Raw genomic sequence first — 17214 nt, forward strand, 5'->3', positions numbered from 1 at the left:
TGAAAAGTTAAGCAATTAGATTGACTTGAAACTTTAATAAGCCATATATGTTTCCTAAAAATGACAACTGAAAGTTTCTTGAGCTTTGCCTAAATAATTTTTAGTCATTAAAAAACAAACAAACAAAAGACATAGAGGCTCTGGGAAAATACTATAAAGGAAAAACTATTGTTTGAGTGACATGAAAACTTCAGAGGGCAGTCTGTCTAGAGGTTTCCCATAGTGTATCAAAAAGTGGATTAGAGTGCTTGAGCCTCAGATAGGTCTGTCATCCCGAGATCTCTACTTCCTTTGGAAAAATAGAAGCTTTAGGCCTCCTTTTAGTCAATAGCCTAGCCTTTAAGGAATTGAGAACCAAATTTTCAAAAAAAAATGCTTTGTGTCCATTATCTTGCTTCCTGCTTCATTTCTGTTTCAATTCTGAGTAAGACTGCTATCTCCCATTTCTCTGGTCATTTTCAGACATTGATATGCATCATCATGTGTGGAGGTGGTGACTCACTCCACAAGTGACTCCTGTTCAGGGGTTGCTGCTCACATGTTCTTACAGAGAGCTGGTCAAGTGAGAGGAGCAAGAACCAGAAGAACAGAATCTTTGTCACTTTAATTCATGATAACCATGGTAATTGAAAATTCACACTATGGTTTTGTGTCAAAAAGTACACATACCTGGCTACCACAGTCTAGGTGGAGGAGCCTTTATCAACTATACAAGACACGTCAGATTGAGACTTGAAGGATCCAATATCTGGTCTTCCAGGGTGGATGTATCCCCCAGGGGGAGGGAGGAAGTGGGCAGGGACTGTCTGCATCCACAAGAGAGCAGAGGAGACAGTTGTTTCCAATCAGAGAATGGAAATTAGAAACACTGGTTTTAGCCCAGCTTGTCAGTAGAATTATAGTCTTTCTAAAAGGAGAAGAAATCAGCAAAGTGATGAATATAAATGTGAACAAACAGATGGACAGACCATGAAGGAAGAGCTAGTGTAAACATCTTAAGGAGAGATATAGATCTTCCAGATTTTCCTAGAATTCCATTTCCATGGAATGCTGCAACATATGAATTGAATGAGATGTTTGTATAGACATTCACAGAAAGATTGCAGTAAGATGCAGTTCATCTTCTAATTGAAGTCTCAAGAAGAGGATGATCAACATTGCTGCAGAGGTTACAGACGTTTCAACAGAAGTGAAATTTGATCAGGGTTTTGTCTAGGAAAATGGAATATATGTTCAAAAGCACTGAAGCTTGAAAGTTCATATGAAATGTATTTGAAAAATGGCAGGTAATTAAATGTGGCTGAGGCATAAAATGCTTGATAGGAATAAAACACATGGCTAAGAAATGTATCAAGCCAAACAGACAGCGAGAAGAGAAAACAATAAAGGAATCAAAGTCAAAAGTGTTCTGACCAGATTTGCATTTTAAGACATCATTTTGGCAACAAAATTATCTGATTTGCTTATCTAATTGGCACTATTAGACAACAGACAGCATTTATAACAGAGATATATTGAAAAGCCAGGAAGATAGCTGCTATGTAAACAGTAATACTACTTGGAACCTGAGTGCTTGGTAAAAAGAGCTCTCAAAAGTTTCAGTGACCCTGAAAATAAAACAAAGGAAGGTCAAAGGAAGGTCCGAGGACCAGAGTGAAGACTTCAGGTATAACAAACAGCACTCCTGGCTAAGTCCAGTTTACATACGGCAGGCTCAGGTGGAGGAAAAAACATATAAAAGGAGGAGCCAAAGCACTTTCTCCCTCTCTTTCTCTCCCGCGTGCGTGTGCTCTTTCTCTCTCTCTCTCTCTCACTCTCTCTCTCTACCTCCCCCGAGCGCTCCTCCACTCTCTTCTCTTCCAGTCTTTGGGTTGGCATGCCCTCACGCTTCGAGGATGGATTCTCCTGCTATCTTCTAAATAAAAAAGAGCTGTAATACTGAAAAAAAAAAAGTTTCAGTGAGAAAATGTCTTCCTTACTTAACAACTTTTTCCCAATATCATTGTAATGGCTCTGCCTTTGGTTCATAAAAGAGTAGCTACAAGACATTATTTCCCTTTCCTCCAACCAAGATTCACCAATGAACTCCCTGCCCTTCTCCTGAACTTGACTATATGATTACAATTTGGAATTTGTGAATTTAACATTCCTGATTTTTAAGCTGTGAAAGTCCACATTGTGTAGTCATTTTTATACACGTTTTAAAGGCTTTAAGGCTGATATGTAAAAAGGAATCAATTATGGGAGTTATATCCAGCCAAACCACCCATTTTTAAACTTTAGTTTAACTTTGTAAAAAATGTTCCCCTAGTGTTTGAAGATGTAAGTATTGCAAAGTGATTAAAAAATAAGAAAAAGGAGTCAATAAGGAAATAACAAAAAATTGTTATGTAATAAAATGTGGCCCTTAAAAAATCCATTCATTAATACAAATTATTGAGATGATAAAGGAAAAAACTAAATCCAGATAATTAATATTTTGAATAAAAGATGAGAAGGACATGGGAATCACAGTGGGTTATATTAGGTTGGTGCAAAAAGTAATTGTGGTTTCAGATCATGAATTTTAAATCATTATAACTAGGCTCAAGCACATCTTTATCAACCAAAATAGGAACCATTGTAATCAACACATTTTTGCCAATAAAAACTAAGTTTGTCTATTCCTGTAGCATAAAAACCCATGCTTTGGGATTCGACAAACTCTTGGAAAGCATTTTCTGCATCCTGTTGGTTGTGGAAATATTTTCCCTGCAAAAAGTTGTCAAGATGCTTGAAGAAGTGGTAGTCAGTTGGTGAGAGGTCAGGTGAATATGGCAAATGAGGCAAAACTTCATAGCCGACTTCATTCAAATTTGGAAGCATTGGTTTTGCGATGTGTGGTAGAGCATTGTTGTGGAGAAGAACTGAGCCCTTTCTGTTGCCAGCTGCAGGTGTTGCAGTTTTCAGTGCATCTCACTGATTTGCTGAGTGTACTTCTTAGATGTAATGGTTTCACTGGGATTCAGATTGGCAACAGACCACCAAACAGTGACCATGATCTTTTTTGGGTGCAAGTTTAGCTTTGGGAAGTGTTTTGGAGCTTCTTCTCATCCAACCACTGAGCTTGTCATTACTGGTTATCATATAAAATCCATTTTCTGTCACAAGGCACAACCCGATTGAGAAATGGTTTGTTGTTGCATAGAATAAGAGAAGATAACACTTCAGAACGATGATTTTTTTTTTAAATCATCTCATGAGTCACCCACTTATTGAGCTTTTTCACCTTTCCAATTTGTTTCAATGCTGAACGACCATAGAATGATCTACATTGAGTTTTTCAGAAACTTCTCATTCATTTGTAAGAGGATCAGCTTCGATTATCCTCTCAATTGGTTGTTGTCAACTCCTGATGGCTGGCCACTACACTCCTCATATTCAAGGCTTTGCAAAAGTTCTTGGACCACCACTGCACTGTATGCTTGTTACTGTTCCCAGGCCAAATGCATTGATACTGTGAGTTGTCTCTGCTGCTTTATAACTTGTTTTGAACTTGAATAAGAAAATTGTTCAAATTTGCTTTATATCTAACATCATTTCTGTAGTTCAAAATAAATATAAAATAAACAGCAAGTAATAAGTCTTTAGCAAAGATCCATAATGCTAGAAATGTCACATATGAGTCTATTTAGTTGGCATCATAGCCTACTTAGATGGCCTCCTTAGTTCAGCTAAGGCAAGCCATAATCAAGGAAGGGGCAAAACATCCTATCTTTCCAGTGTGAAGTGTTTGAAGATCATTAATTTGCCTTTTCATCATCTCAGTTCAGTCCCTCAGTCATTTCCGACTCTTTGTGACCCCATGGACTGCAGCAAGCCAGGCTTCCTTGTCCATCACCAACTCCCAAAGCTTGCTCAAACTCATGTCCATTGAGTTAGTGGTGTCATGCAACCATCTCATGCTCTGTCATCCCCTTCTCCTCCTGCCTTCAGTCTCTCCCGGCATCAGGGTCTTTCCCAATGAGTCATTTGTTTGCATTGGGTGGCCAAAGTATTGGAGTTTCAGCTTCAGCATCAGTCCTTCCAATGAATATCCAGGAATGATTTCTTTTAGGATGGATTGGTTGGCTCTCCTTGCAGTCCAAGGGACTCTCAAGAGTCTTCTCCAACACCACAGTTCAAAACCATCAATTCTTCGGTGCTCAGCTTTCTTTATAGTCCACCTCTCACATCCACACATGACTATGTTGTTTTCACTTTGGCTCCATCTTTTCATTCTTTCTGGTGTTATTTCTCCACTCTTCTCCAGTAGCATATTAGGCACCTACTGACCTGGGGAGTTCATCTTTCAGGTCATATCTTTTTGTCTTTTCATAATGTTCATAGGGTTCTGAAGGGAAGAACATTGAAGTGATTCGCCATTGCCTTCTCCAGTGGACCACGTTTTGTCAGAACATCTCATCTACAGTGAATGAAATTTTCAAGGTTAAGCTAATGATTTTCCGACATTTTAGGCACTAAATTTACTTGAAAATGTTTAAAAAGTCACTGTAGCTAATCATCTCATTTACAAGTCAACTTAAACATTTGGGCAGTAACATGTGTAGGCCAAGGTATGTTAGAATGGAATTGACACTTCCTAGTTCCCCAGGGATCTTTCACTTTGCTTGGCTGGCTCTGCAACTCCAGGAAATTGCAGCCAGACTCCAGTAAAAGAACAATTTGCCTGTTCTTACCTTAGCTGCTGTTTGCTTTTCAACCCTCAACTTATAGAAATCAAATCTATTACTCAGCAGGTAGTGCTTGCACAAATGAAAGATAAATTTTTCTTCTAGATAGGACAGATCAGTGAGACTCATAAAATATTAATGATGAAAGCTTTGGGAATTAGATATATCCCTGACCATAGGTTTCTCTTGACAGTGAAGCACAGTCAGTTTAACCCACTTTTTTTTTTTTTTTCTGTAAGATTCCCATCAAGAATGATATGAAGGGAAAATAATGCATGATTTAAGATTCAGATGAGCACAGATTTTTTGAGAAAGGTAATTTTTCTGTCTTTCATTTTCTCTCATGTTTTGCATTCCTTATCTGCTGTAAATTTCAATGAGTGATGTAGTGTGGCTGATCTGATTCTTAAAGCTGCTCATGTGCTCATGACAGATACTGCTTGAGAATAATACAGAAAGTACACAGTTCTTCTTATTTAATTTAATATACAATAGAATAATAGCTCTGTGTGTGTGTTAGTGGCTCAGTCCTGTCCAACTCTTTGCGAACCTATGGACTGTAGCCCAACAGTCTTCTCTGTCCATGGAATTCTCCAGACAAGAATACTGGAGTGAGTAAGCATTCCCTTTTCCACAGGATCTTCCCAACCCAGGGATCAAACCCAGAACTCCTGCATTGCAGGCAGATTCCTTACCATCTGAGCCACCAGGGAAGCCCAATAATAACTGACATTTATATACTTGGAGCAATTCACTTATCCAAATAGAGATCTGTTGAATGCGTATTCAAATATATATTAGTAAAGAAGTGCTCTGTATTCTTCAGAAAGTAATTGTTACAGATAGTTTTCACTTGCAAAGACTTATTATATTGAAAATCCTTCCAACACTATTAAAAATGTACAATTAATTTTAGGTTTACTACTTTTTGTAGAATGCTTAGTCAATTACCATTACTGTGAGATTTTTTTCAACATACATTTTCATTTTATTCAGAAACAAAATTTACATTTATAACATTTAAGGATCATAGAAATTTATCATTCTCTTATTATGGCAACCTGAATACTTACTTACATGTATTTATAAATATGTATTTATACATTATATATTTACATATCCATAATGTTAAATATTCAAATTCTAAATATTGGACAGTTGTTGAAAATGATAAAATAATATTATTGACCAATTACTTTAAAAATTATTTGATTTTTATGCTAACAATAATTTTTTGCATGATTCATAATGTTTTTAATCATGCTAAAAAGCAAGAGTACATTAAAAGTAACTATTGTTCATAGTAATGCCTCACAAGGAAGACAACCACCAAAAATTTACCAAAGTAAATACAACTAAAACGTATCTATTAGAATTTGGCATATTAAGAATGCCATTTAAGATGCTATATATTAATAACTAGAAAAATAAAGCATATTTTTCATTCATACACTTATTTCTCTAAATAGAATAAATTCTTAAAATAAATTTGTTTTTATATTAAAATAACATTTATTAAAAGAAGGCATATGACTATCCAAGCAGAGAAATTTATTTTTGCTTAATTACCTTTATTTAATGAATATCTTATTTCATGAATCTTTTCTCAGGTACATCCCAATTATACTTTTCCTCACTATACATGTACAATTATACAAAATCCAAATGGAATCCTTATAAACCAGTAATGTGACCCTAATTAGGATCCTGTGTTTACAAAGCATGTTTGAGTCTCCAGTTGGTGATAAGCATACAGGAACAAATCCGCAGATTCCATTTTGTAAATCAGCCTTTTACAAAATTCATCAACACACTATAAAATACCAGATCTTTTGTTAAAATATATCTTAAAATATGTTTAAGGTCACATCACTAGTAAGTGAAAAGACTCAAGACAGGTCCATAACAAGACACCTGGTCCTGAAGCATATTATTACATTCTCAAAACCAATAATGTATTCATAGTTGCCTGGTCATCTGAACATCGTCTCTAGGGTCTAGAATCCCTTTATCAATATATTCCATTCATAAGTTTGAAAATAAACTCCATAGCCCAAATGGCCTGCTGTAGCCAAGTACCAAAGCTTGCATAGAATTAAACTCATTGTTACTACAGCTTTCTGTATGCCAAATTTTGGGATCTGGTCCCATCACTTCATGGGAAATAGATGGGGAAACAGTGTAAGACTTTATTTTTGGGGCTCCAAAATCACTGCAGATGGTGATTGCAGCCATGAAATTAAAAGATGCTTACTCCTTGGAAGGAAAGTTATGACCAACCTAGATAGAATATTCAAAAGCAGAGACATTACTTTGCCAACAAAGGTCCATCTAGTCAAGGCTATGGTTTTTCCTGTGGTCATGTATTGATGTGAGAGTTGGACTGTGAAGAAGGCTGAGTGCCGAAGAATTGATGTTTTTGAACTGTGGTGTTGGAGAAGACTCTTGAGAGTCCTTTCAACTGCAAGGAGATCCAACCAGTCCATTCTGAAGGGGATCAGCCCTGGGATTTCTTTGGAAGAAATGATGCTAAAGCTGAAACTCCAGTACTTTGGCCACCTCATGTGAAGAGTTGACTCACTGGAAAAAACTCTGATGCTGGGAGGGATTGGGGGCAGGAGGAGAAGGGGACGACAGAGGATGAGATGGCTGGATGGCATCACTGACTCAATGGATGTGAGTCTGAGTGAACGCCTGGAGTTTCTGATGGACAGGGAGGCCTGGCATGCTGCGATTCATGGGGTCGCAAAGAATCGGACACGACTGAGCAACTGAACTGAACTGAATAGCTAGGCCTCCTTAAATCCTACCTCCTTTCTGCCTCACTCTAATAATTGTAGGTGCTACACTCTCCATGCTGAGATATAACCAATTATCTATAACAATAATAACTCCATATTTAGAAATGAATTATTTGAAATGAAAATTCTAAAATGACTGATACCATTTAAAAATATTAATATCAATCTCCAATTGCAATGGTTTTTGCTATATCTGGAAGCTACAAAAGAAAAAACAAAGTAGAAAAAAAGTGCAGCGACTCTAGAGAGGGTCTTTTTGACCACAGAAGCTAACCACGTTGCATCTAAGTAGAGATGAAAGAAGCTGATGGAGATGGCTGGAGAGGCAGAGAAATTTGTGCCTCAAGAGCATCTGAATTGTCACCATTAACTGTTGTGTAAAATAATGAATGTTTATATAGCATCAAACTTCAGAAAATAGCATTATTGTTTCCTTGGAGGTATCTAAGTAGCCCAGGAAAGCACAAAATATTTTAAAATATCAGTTAAGTTCAGTTCAGTTGCTCAGTCGTGTCTGACTCTTTGAGACCCCATGAATCACAGCACACCAGGCCTTCCTGTCCATCACCATCTCCCAGAGTTCACTCAAACTCACGTCATCCAGTTGGTGATGCCATCCTGCCATCTCATCCTCTGTTGTCCCCTTTTCCTCATGCCCTCAATCTCCCTCAGCATCAGAGTCTTTTCCAATGAGTCAACTCTTCGCATGAGGTGGCCAAAGTACTGGAGTTTCAGCTTTATCATCATTCCTTCCAAAGAACACCCAGGGCTGATCTCCTTTAGAATGGACTGGTTGGATCTCCTTGCAGTCCAAGGGACTCACAACAGTTCAAAAGCATAAATTCTTTGACACTCAGCTTTCTTCACAATCCAACTCTCGCATCCATCCATGACCACTGGAAAAACCATAGCTTTGACTAGAAGGACCTTTGTTGGCAAAGTAATGTCTCTGCTTTTCAACATGCTATATAGATTGGTCACAACTTTTCTTCCAAGGAGTAAGCATCTTATAATTTCATGGCTGCAGTCACCATCTGCAGTGATTTTGGAGCCCCCCAAAAATAAAGTCTGACACTGTTTCCACTGTTTCCCCATCTATTTCCCATGAAGTGATGAGACCAGATGCCATGATCTTCATTTTCTGAATGTTGATCTTTAAGCCAACTTTTTCACTCTCCACTTTCACTTTCATCAAGAGGCTTTTGAGTTCCTCTTCACTTTCTGCCATAAGGGTGGTGTCATCTGCATATCTGAGGTTATTGATATTTTTCCGGGCAATCTTGATTCCAGCTTGTGCTTTTTCCTGCCCAGCATTCCTCATGATGTACTCTGCATATAAGTTAAATAAACAGGGTGACAATATACAGCCTTGACGAACTCCTTTTCCTATTTGGAACCAGTCTGTTGTTCCATGTCCAGTTCTAACTGTTGCTTCCTGACCTGCATGTAGATTTCTCAAGAGGCATGTCAGGTGCTCTAGTATTCCCATCTCTTTCAGAATTTTCCTCAGTTTATTGTGATCCAGACAGTCAAAGGCTTTGGCATAGTCAATAAAGCAGAAGTAGATGTTTTTCTGGAACTCTCTTGCTTTTTTTATTTTAAAATATAAGTAGTACTTTTAAGCCCAGTTGAGAAAAATGCAAAATAACAATATATTTGTCCTCAAATTGTCTTTACTTAAAGAATATGCGCATGACTTTTAAGACATTATTAGAGACTTTTCTTCATGTATTCATTGTGTTATAGACACACAATTTTCTTCTGAATAACTTTGTTAACAAAATCTGGCAGATAGTCAATAGCAAACTCTGTTCCAGTAAATGAATGTATAATGTTATAGCAGGAACAATCTCTTGAATGTTTTACACCTTTATAACTGGTGGAAAAATCAAAACATGGATAAACATGGAACAAACTAGCCCATACACTTTTTAGGTGACGTGAAGCTAACCTAAAGCTTACTGCAGTTACTTTCTAAAGACAAATAATTCTGCGCTTATGTGAAATATTGTAAAATATATCTAACTTATTAGCTAGCTCAGATAAAATCAATGATAATGTTAAAAGACATATATGTGTGTATTTTTATAGTATATAATGTAAGCTTCAAACATTTAATATGGCTACTTTTAATGACTAATTTAACCTAATATAAAGAAGTATTCTGTGAGATATTTATTAAATAATTATAGTAAATGTTCTTTCTATATTTTTCTCTCAATTTGGAAAACTAGAAAATATGAATATAATATGATTGCATGGGAATAGCAAATTATCTATAATAATTTTTATTTTACTTTTATAAATAACAAGAGGATTGAATTAGTAATATTGGACTTTCTTTTTTCCAGTATATCCACATTTTCTACACAGGACAGATTGTGACTACTTCTTTCTTAAGGTGAGACTGAATGTAATTCACAGTGGAATTTTGAGGGGCTATACTTTTTATATTTATTGAAGATATTTATCTTTTTATATTATCAAAGATATTCCACAAATCAAATTGTCTTAGGGTAGTTAGTTGTGGTGGTTTACCCACTTAGTCATGACCAACTCTTGCAACATCATGGACTATAGCCCACCAGGCTCCTCTGTCCATGGGATTTCCCAGGCAAAAATACTGAAGTGGTTGTCATTTCCATATCCAGAGGATCTTCCTGACCCAGGGATCAAACCCATGTTTCCTACATTTCAAAGTGATCTCCTGCATTGCAGGCAGATTCTTTTCTTCTCAGCCTAAATCTGAGGGTATCTGCTTATTAGTTTTATATGCATATATTCTATTTGTTCAACAGTACTTTTTTCACTACAAACTCTGCTACTGCTGCTGCTATAAGTCACTTCAGTCATGTCTAACTCTGTGCGACCCCAAAGACGACAGCCCACCAGGCTCCCCCGTCCCTGGGATTCTCCAGGCAAGAACACTGGAGTGGGTTGCCATTTCCTTCTCCAATGCATGAAAGTGAAAAGTGGAAGTGAAGTCACTCAGTCATGTCTGACTCCTAGCCACCCCATGGACTGCAGCCCACCAGGCTCCTCCGTCCATGGGATTTTCCAGGCAAGAGTACTGGAGTGGGTTGCCATTGCCTTTGGATGTTTATTGGCAACTTCTGAGTTTATCAAAGCATATAACTTGATGTTTTTATTAAAACTTGGAAATTTATTGATGCTAAAAGAAAAAAACACGTCATAGTTAGAACAATAATAAAATATTCTATTACAAGTAATACAATTAAGATACCTCGTGAAGCAAATGAATACACACACACAGAGAAGCATGTTAATATCTTTAAGTTTTTCCTAAAATGCAAGTATATTAGATTATTTTAATTACCAGGTACCATCATTTTTTTAAACAATGCTGTGGCTATTTTTGCTCTATTACTCCAAGAATTAGATATCTTATTATTGTATCATAAATTAATATTGTTTATTCACATATTCATCACTGTTTTTTCAGTGTTCCTTATTAGAACTTCCACCTTATCTATTTATCTGAAGTACATTTTTTAGACTTTGCTTTAGTGAAGATTTTTCAGTTTTTCTATGTCTGAAAGTATTTTGTATTTGGCTCTTGTCCTTAGAAAATAATTTCTCTGAACTGTGAATCTACATTGTCAGGGATTATTTCTGATTGAAAAGGGGTACATACAAGGAACAATTAGAGGCATTGCATGTTTAGAGTCTCTTAAAATGCTAATGGTTAATTATTTATATTTTACAGATGAAGTAAATAGTGACATTTTTCTCTTTGGTCTTAGCTTAAAAGGCTATCCTCTGCTAAAACTTTAATTCAAACTATGTTTCTACCTCCACAGGTCTCCAACCTTTTCCTTCATAATTCTGATGTGATTCTGTTACTTTTTTCTCTTCCCTGGAGCAAGGACATTATCATATTAATATTACTAAACTATTAAGCCCTGTCAACAGTGAAAAGGAGTATGCGTGCACGTGTGCATGTGTGGTCATGTCCAACTCTTGTGACCCATGGATTGTAGCCCTCCAGGCTCTGTCCGTGGGATTTCCCAGGCAGGAATACTGGAGTGGGTTACCAGAGATGGAGTATAGTCTTTGTTTGATTCTGCTTTTGAAGAAAACAAAAACACTTACTTTGGGTTCTTTTTCTAATCTTTTAGACTCCTTGAACACACAATATTAATTTTAGAGCCTTTGGGATTCTTGTAATTACTACTAATGCTTACTGTTTAACTAAGCAGGCAATTAATAAAGTGCCCATGTAGACTCTCTTATGAGAGAATATGGTAATTGGAAAAGGTAGCTAAATTTGGAGAGGACACGTTCACAAGTTTTTCTTCTCTCTAGTCATGTGAAAAATGTGTATATAAAGTAGCTGTTGTTGGCATTTTCCAGCATAAACATTTCAAACATTTTTGTTTACTCCCTTTGGAGCTTGGCACTTTCACACTGGTTAAAATTAGTCAGATTTATTTGTGGAAAATAGTATTAAAATGTTCATGTTTTTCATTATGAAACCCATTATTATTTTTTACTTTAAAATATAGCACATGCTATTTTTCCTGTTTTTTTTTTTCCCCCAAAGATAATGTGAAAATACCATTAAAAAAACATTCAAATATTCAAACAGTTATAACAAACTGTTTCTTGGGGTAGTGAGATTTTCAAATATAAATTTTAATCCATCAGAACTGAGATCACTTCCATAAGTTGGTTTATTGTGTAAATTTTATTTTTCAAGTTTCTAGTAGCAATTAAAATTCACAGTAATTTGTGTTGTCCCAAATACTTGTAATGTATGTAGTTAATTTTTCCTTTCAATGCAGCTCAGTTCAGTTGCTCAGCTGTGTCCAACTCTTTGCGACCCCATGAATCACAGCACGCCAGGCCTCCCTGTCCATCACTAACTCTCAGAGTTCACTCAAACTCATGTCCATCGAGTTGGTGATGCCATCCAGCCATCTCATCCTCTGTCGTCCCCTTATCCTGCCCCCAATCCCTCCCAGCATCACGGTCTTTTCCAATGAGTCAACTCTTCGCATGAGGTGGCCAAAGTATTGGAGTTTCAGCTTCAGCATCAGTCCTTCCAATGAACAGCTAGGACTGATCTCCTTTAGGATGGACTGGTTGGATCTCCTTGCAGTCCAAGGGACTCTCAAAAGTCCTCTCTAACACCATAGTTCAAAAGCATCAATTCTTGGGCACTCAGCTTTCTTCACAGTCCAACTCTCACATCCATACATGACCACTGGAAAAACCACAGCCTTGAGTAGATGGACCTTTGTTGGCAAAGTAATGTATCTCTGCATTGAAGGGTAGGGCTCTTTAATTACATATTCTACTTCATGCATTTCCACTTTTCCAACTATCTACAGCTAACTCAAAGAATTAAAGAAATAAGCAAAAGAAGCTATTGTAGTCAAATACAGTTGAATTATCCAGCTTCATATGTGAAATTTTAGTGAGCTATTATGCATTGCAGTATGCAGTATTAGCCCACAGAAAATTTTAACTCTTTATAATCCTTTCATCAGAGCAGATGTGTGGTCCCATATTACCTGTCTTTTGTTATAAACATAGACTTCTCAGAAACTGAGTAGTCATATCTCACATTTTAACCAATTCTTTACATAATTTTAGAGCAGTGAAGCATATCCAGTTCAAAATCTTTCATTTTGATCTTCATAGAGTAAAATTTATGAGCAACTTAACCTCCCCAAGTGCATCATTACCACAACTCCACTGGGATTCTTCAACCTTCAACCTCAAGCTAAATTTGGCAAGACTTTGAATGGATGTTCTCTTAGTTAAAATTCTCAGCTTCTGTATTTCTATATTCCATGGAAATTATTGCTTTCTATAAAATTGGCAAGTAAATATTTGCTTACAAAATAGAATGATATTGATCTGCATGTGTTTTAGAAAGGAAATAAGCCTCATTGTTAAAATATAGAATAATCAGACTCAAAATGACTCAGTATTATTCTATAAGTGAAAATACATATATCCACAGTCTATGGATCACAAGGCTTTAGAATTGCGATATACTAGGGGAATTATGTCATGAAGGACAAAACAGTGATTTTTATTTGAGGAACAAACTGCTATTCTCATAATGTAGAATGTTAAATCACCCCACTCCCATACTCTTGCCTGGAAAAGCCCATGGACAGAGGAGCCTGGTAGACTGCAGTCCATGGGGTCACTAGGAGTCAGACATGACTGAGTGACTTCCCTTTCACTTTTCACTTTCCTGCATTGGAGAAGGAAATGGCAACCAACTCCAGTTTTCTTGCCTGGAGAATCCCAGGGACAGGGGAGCCTGGTGGGCTGCAGTCCATGGGGGTCGCTAGGAGTCAGACATGAATGAGTGACTTTCCTTTCACTTTTCACTTTCATGCATTGGAGAAGGAAATGGCAACCCACTCCAGTGTTCTTGCCTGGAGAATCCCAGGGATGGGGGAGCCTGGTGGGCTGCCGTCTATGGGGTCCCACAGAGTCTGACACGACTGAAGCAACTTAGCAGCAGCAGCAGCAGCAGAATGTTAAATAAATAAGAAAAGTGTAGCAGTTCTCAGACTATTTTCTTTCAGGATCCTGTCTTAAAAATTATTGAAGACTCCAAAGAGGTTTGTTATGTGCATTTTACATTGATATTTACTGTATTAGAAGCTAAAATATAAATTTTAATATATTCATCATTTACTTGAACACTATTACTTATAAATAACATGTTTTATGGAAAACAGCTGCCTTTTTTAAGCAAAGCAAAATTTAGTGAGAAGAGCAGCATTGTTTTCTATTTTTGCTAATCTCTTTTATGTGTGGCTCAATAGGAGATTGTTGGGTCCTCCTTTCTGTACTGCATTCATTGTCTTTTGATATCACACCTTATGAAGACTTTGGAAATCTCCACTGTATGCTCTTGACAGAATGAGGACTAAAAGACAAAGTCTTAATATAATTATCAAAGTAGTTTTAACCTTGCAGTTGCACAGAAAAAGGTGATGGAGATCCCAGGTAACTGTTGATGACACTGGAAATTGCTGATTGGTGGCTTCAAACAGCAATGTACTTTCCCTCTGAGTTTCCAGGTTACCTGGACCATTCTGCCATCCTGGACTGGGCTTGACTATGCTCCTTGGCTTACTCATGTGTTTGCACTCAACTCCTCCATTGCCTGGAAGCTGGCCACTCTAGGAAGGCCTTGGCTCCAGCAAGCTAGCCTGGCCTGTTTCCATGGCAGTCAGTGTTCTAGAAGGGAAAATTGAAGCATGAAAGGCCTGAGTTCTAGGCTTAGATCTGAATACACTGTCAATTCTATGGCATTCATTTGGCTGAAATGTATCAAAAAGTCAACCCACATCCATATGTGGAAAATAGGCTCTATCTTTTGAAGAGAGAAGTTACAGTCATATTGAAAAGGGGGTACATAACACAAAAGAATTTGGGGCATTTTGTCAATTAACCATAGCATCCTAGCTAAGCCTTCTCCTAAAGAAGGTAAAGGTAACTCTTTGCCTCATTTTCAATGTATTTAACTCTCTTGTATCTACCGTAGGAATCTGAAAGGACATACTTATAAATAATAGTGTTACCATTTAAAATGTATTAGTTTGGGCTCTACATTGTCAATACTTACATATAACCAGGGCTTCAGATATAACCAGGTCCTGACACATGAAAGTGAAAGTGAAGTCGCTCATTCGTGTCCGACTCTTTGCGACCCCATGAATCACAGCACGCCAGGCCTCCCTGTCCATCACCAACTCCCGGAGTTCACTCAGACTCATGTCCATCGAGTCAGTGATGCCATCCAGCCATCTCATCCTCTGTCATCCCCTTCTCCTCCTGCCCCCAATCCCTCCCAGCATCAGAGTCTTTTCCAATGAGTCAACTCTTCACATGAGGTGGCCAAAGTACTGGAGTTTCAGCTTCAGCATCAGTCCTTCCAAAAATGCTTACGTCCAGCCAGTTGTTGTAATGTGGGAATGCAAGTCCATTATTGCTGTATACTCTAATTAAAAAAAAAAAAAAAACTAGACGTTTATATAAAATTCTTCCTTTCTCACATATTTCATGGACCAAGTCAATTCTGTTAGAACCTAGAATCTCCCCTAGCTGGTTATTTTTTTGAAACTTGGATCATTTGAACATTGCAGATGTTGTCATGAAATTTCCATTTTTTATGCTTTGTTTCAATTGATATATTGCTTCATTATTGCTGTTCATTCATATTGATATTGATGTATGAATATTGATATCATACATATTCATAATCTAGTCTTGCTGTCTCTTTAAAAATTTATGCAATCTTTAGCTCTCATGCATTAGAATGTAGGAACATCCTAAACAAATTTAACTCAAATAAAACTGTAAAAGGTAAGCAAAAGCCAGAGAGAATGTGAGAGATACAGAAATAACAGCTTACATAAATTTGTGTTAGGCAGTTTTACATTCCATTTCACTTGGTATACCTCAGTGACATGAGAATGCAATGGGAGATGTAAGTCTGTTATTCCCACTGTTATCACTAGTTCCCATAGGTGAACATCTTACTCACCAAACAGAATTTGATTCTAGTGCTTAAGATGCATGTATCGCATGTTGTTGTTTAGTCACTAAGTCGTATCCAACTCTTGCAACCCGGACATAACTCACCAGTCTCCTCTGTCCATGGGATTTCCTAGGCAAGAATACTGGAGAGGGTTGCCTTTCATTCTCCACAGGATCTTCCCAACTAGGAATCGAACCTATCTCCGGCATTGCAGGTGGATTCCTTACTGTTGAGCCCCAGGGGAAGCCCACAAACCTAGATAGATTACATTTGATTCTCAATAGAAAAAGCACAATCATTTATAATGTGGAAAGAATTACTGACTATGGTGAATGCAGTTTTAAACAGAATATCAATCTGAAGCATAGCATGATAGTTCTATTTCTCCCATATTTGATTATATATGTTTTATATTTTACTTTGTGATTTTGGATTTAATGACTACATAAGACACTATGATTTTAGACTTAAAGGCATTTCAAATCTTGAAAAGGAAACCTCAACCTAGCCTTTGTCCTATCAAGAAGTTAAATATGTCCCTTGGAGTCCCTAGCATTAATATTTTTCCTTATGCATAAATTGTGTTTGAACTAATGATCTTCACATTTCGATGTATCTTGACTATTCTATGACTATCAGCTTGACTTTTAGGTCATTTTTAAAATAATTTAGGACTTCCCAGGTGGCACTAGTGGTAAAGAACCCACCTACCAATGTAAGAGACATAGAGACAAAGGTTCGATCCCTGGGTTGCAGTATTCCTGCCTGGAGAATCCTATGGACAGAGGAGCCTGGCAGGCCAGAGTCCATAGGGTGGCAAAGAGTTGGACATGACTGAAATGACTTAGCACTCATGCACATGCTTTGAATCACTGAGTAAATGATAAACATTTACCTCCAGATTACAATATAACTAATATTCTATTAGAAAGCAATACATAAATATGTGTTGTAGCTAATCAGCTTTTTGTCTTGCCTCTTCAAACTTCTTTAAAAAAAAAAAAAAACAACGCTTTGTGCATAAAAGATTTCTCAACAAATGTTTGTTGGTCATTGATACAGGTGAACTTTTCAATTTGTTTTTTCTGTCTCATGTACAAGTAGTTATACCCCCTAATATTTAGACACATTACAAGCTTCACAGTAGAGTGAGGATCTCTTGCAA

At 37.0% G+C, this 17214-nt stretch overlaps 1 protein-coding gene across 1 annotated transcript in view; it reads left to right on the top strand.

Annotated features, from left to right (window-relative positions):
- MGAT4C (MGAT4 family member C) overlaps positions 1 to 17214 on the top strand; it is an 870660-nt gene that overhangs the window by 788097 nt on the left and 65349 nt on the right. Inside the window, exon 4 of the mRNA XM_070370006.1 lies at positions 9865 to 9914. The gene's annotated coding sequence lies outside the window, so the exon portion shown is untranslated. The remainder of the gene's footprint in view (positions 1 to 9864; positions 9915 to 17214) is intronic.

This window comes from Bos mutus, chromosome 5 (assembly GCF_027580195.1).
Source record: "Bos mutus isolate GX-2022 chromosome 5, NWIPB_WYAK_1.1, whole genome shotgun sequence".
NCBI classification, from domain to species: domain Eukaryota; kingdom Metazoa; phylum Chordata; class Mammalia; order Artiodactyla; family Bovidae; genus Bos; species Bos mutus.